The following is a 4,113-nucleotide window of genomic DNA, read 5'->3' as shown; positions in this document are numbered from 1 at the left end:
TCAGATCCAAGCTGTGTGGTCAACTGAAGAGTTGCCAATGACAGACGGATGACTCACCGAGAGTGATGGATGATGATGATGCGACATCTGTCCATTCTTCAACAGTTAGTTGCGGTTAGGTCCCACTAAGAAATTCTACTTGACCTTGTCATGCATTTTAGCTAACACAATAAAACCTATGCTGTTGCCTTTTGGCCAAATAAAGTAATTGGTTTCCGCAGTGAGGATCTCTTGCACATTGGAATATATCAGTGTGATAATGACTGCATGATCAGAAGTAACTCTTTACATAACTCTTACACAGTAAAGTCCTGTCTTGCAGGACAGGAGACCTGATTTGTTCCTGTTGAAGCTAAGTACGATTACAGGTTTTGTCCCTCCCCCAGTTTGAGACTAGACAGGAAAAGGAAACGCGGCACACTGACCAACTTATCTCTCTGTCATTCTGCTCTCTCCTCCTATAAACATCCTACTTGCACTGCAGCATAACTGACTGACTTCTTGTGCGGCTTCTCTTTATTCCAGTCTGAGCTTTGCTGCACAGGAACTGCATGAGGCTGATACCATTCAGATACTAACATTGCTTGCATTCAAATATACATTCAATTAAATATATACACTATATTGCCAAAAGTATTGGGACACCCCTCCAAATCATCGGATTCAGGTGTTCCAATCACCTCCATTGCCACAGGTGTATAAATGCAAGCGCCTAGGCATGCAGACTACTGCTAGTCCATCTATGAAATTTCCTTGCTACTAAATATTCCACGGTCAACTGTTAGTGGGATTATAACAAAGTGGAAGCAACTGGGAACAACAGCAACTCAGCCACAAAGTGGTAGGCCACGTAAAATGACAGAGCGGGGTCAGCTCATGCTGAAGTGCACAGTGCACAGAAGTCACCAACTGTCTACAGAGTCAATAGCTACAGACCTCCAAACTTCGGGTGGCCTTCAGATTGGCACAACAACAGTGCATAGAGAGCTTCATGGAATGGGTTTCCATGGCCGAGCAGCTGCATCCAAGCCTTACATCACCAAGTGCAATACAAAGCGTCGGATGCAGTGGTGTAAAGCAGTGGTGTTAAGTGGAGACATGTTCTCTGGAGTGACGAATCACGCTTCTCTGTCTGGCAATCTGATGGACATGTTTGGGTTTGGCGGTTGCCAGGAGAATGGTACTTGGCTGACTGCATTGTGCCAAGTGTAAAGTTTGGTGGAGGGGGAATTATGGTGTGGGGTGGTTTTTCAGGGGTTGGGCTTGGCCCCTTAGTTCCAGTGAAGGGAACTCTTAAGGCATCAGCATACCAAGTCATTTTGGACTCTTTCATGGTCCCAACTTTATGGGAACAGTTTGGGGATGGCCCCTTCCTGTGCCAACACAACTATGCACCAGTGAACAAAGCAAGGTTTATAAAGACATGGATGAGCGAGTTTAGGGTGGAGGAACTTGACTGGCCTGCACCAGTGGCGGACCTAGGGAACAAAGGACCCTCTTGCAAGATTTTTTTTTTGGGCCCCCCACCACCACCAAAAAAACACAAACCCCCCATTCCACACCCCCTGAAGCAACCAGAAAAAAATCAGTTAGGCTACAAATAATAATCATGTTATTTAATTACTTACCTTCACCTCTTCTAGCTTGTCTTCAACTGTTTTCTGGTGGGGGAGGCTGCAGAAAAATACTCCAGCGTGTGTCAGAGACAGCGCGACCGTGTGCTCAGGCGGCTGCTTGCTGGCTCCTCACGGCCGAGGCCCCATCGTTGCCCTATGAAGTGCCTGCAGGTTTTTAAATTCTCGGCTCCCTCCTCAGTATCCGGAGGCAGGTGGGCCCCATCATCTCTGCGCAAGGAGTGTCGCCGCAAAGATGGGGGGCCCGCCGGCCGCCGGATACTGATCCAATCGTATCCAGCGGGGCCGCGTTAGATCGGATACTGGGCCCCCCCTGGCTCGGGACCCGGTGCAGCACAGAGTCCTGACCTCAACCCGATAGAACACCTTCGGGATGAATTAGAGCGGAGACCGGGAGCCAGGCCTTCTCTTCCAACATCAGTACCTGACCTCACAATGCGCTTCTGGAATAATAGTCAAATATTCCCAAAGACACACTCCTAAACCTTGTGGATGCCTTCCGAGAAGAGTTGAAGCTGTTATAGCTGCAAGTGGTGGGCCAACTCACCCACCTACAGTATATAATCTGCATAAATGTGTCTTTTATGTCTGCATGGAGTTATGAATATCACTGTTGTATGCACATGGCGGTAAGACATATTTTTTAGGGCTAGTTCACACCAGAACTGCATCAGAATCGCATAAGTCTGCACACCTGCAGTGCGATGTATTTTGTCCCGATTGATGCATTTTTTGTCATTTGTTTGGGGTCTTTTTTGGGGGCTTAAAATGGGATTTCAGATGCGTTCTATTGCATTTGCATTCGTTCATATGCGTTTTTATGCGTTCCATCGCGATCTGAGGCAGCTAAAATAGGGCAAGCAGTACTTTTTACTTTTTCTGGCTGCATCAGAACAGACTGCTCTGGTGTGAACAGAGCACAAGAATTGCAAAGGAAAGCATTATGATGCGTTTTTGATGCAGCTCAAAAACGACACGGAATGCATCTGGTCTGAACTAGCCTTTAAAGGTATAGGCCGTAAGACATTTACTGATCATATATGCATGTATTTTCTGGCCAAAAAATGGGTAAGCTAGGGTTAGGGTAAGCCCCTCAAAGGCAAGGACTGATGTGAATATGCACTATGTAAAGCGCTGCATACATTGTTGGCTCTATATAAATACAAATAATAAATACATTTAAACACATATGCATAAAGTTCTCCTTCCGTTCCTCCTTCTCTGTTTTCTTGTTTGGACTTAATTTCATGTGCATGTGTACACCTGTAAACTATATGTACTCATATGGATATTTTTCTATTTTGTATTACAGATCTGAGCGCAGTGCAATAAACCTGCATTCCAATCCATAAGCAAAAAATGCAGTGCATTGCATTTTTTTATGGCCATGTGCATGTGACCTGACTATGGTCGCACCAGTAAACAGTTCTATGCATATGACCAGCATAAGTCCTCTGCAGATACTGATTAACCACCAGATCTTGAAGGAAGAATCAATTCCCTAGGATGGATTTCCCAGCCAATCACTATTGATTCTACAAAATAAAAAGAGTCTGTTCAGTGCATAAACATATCTGCTGGGTGATAGGAGCATGCATGTTTATGCAGCCATTGTTCTAATAAAGAACTATTTAGCAGTGAGGTTTTTCCCTGGCCATGTCATGTCTGCAGCTTTAACTATTTACTATAAAATCTTATCAGTTCTGATGTCTTCTGTAAAAATAAGCGGGGCTTATTTTCTGTTGTGTGTACTGTTGTGTGAGGCTTTAGGAGTGGTGTCTCCAGGCCTCCTCTTACAGTCATGGCACATCTTATAGCTGTGGGCATTTAAGAGTCTCTTTTTAGGCTGATCCCAAAGACAGATAAGAAGCCGCCTAGTCACCAGTGCTGTCTAGACTGCGGACCTCACAAGTCAAACGTGTTTGGATTAGCCTTCAAGATCTCCCAACTGATCAGCCAGCTAGAGGAAGGCAGAGGACACTGGCTGACACCCTATTTTCCTCTCCCCCGGGACTGGATTACTAGCAGGACAAATCCTCAGCTCTGCAGCTTGTCACCATGAAGACGTTTCATGTGTGGGAATCAGAAAGAAAGTGGTGATACTATGATCACTTGAGCTGAAGTGAGCTGGGATTATATTATTTCAGTTGTAGAGAGAAGAGGGATCGGATTGTAGGATCGGTGCTGGGAGAGAGAGAGAGAGAGAGAGACGCAACTATTCAGCTTGTATTCTACAAAAATATATTTACATGGATAGTACAGCACAATACTGAAAGAGAGAAAGAAGGAAAAGAGACAGAGGGAAAGAAAAATAGATCATAGAAAGAATGATAAGAGATAGCAAGATAGAGGAAGGAGAGAGATGTAATTCTACAAATACAGAACTACTCCACTTGTATTCTACAAAAAATGTATATACATAATTTTAAGACTGAGTGTATTGCAATACTGAAGAAAGGAGAGAAAGAAGAAGGGAAAA

Source organism: Nanorana parkeri, unplaced genomic scaffold (genome assembly GCF_000935625.1).
Source record: "Nanorana parkeri isolate BGI_ZX_2015 unplaced genomic scaffold, ASM93562v1 scaffold1257, whole genome shotgun sequence".
NCBI classification, from domain to species: Eukaryota; Metazoa; Chordata; class Amphibia; order Anura; family Dicroglossidae; genus Nanorana; species Nanorana parkeri.
Note: the sequence above shows the minus strand (reverse complement) of the source record.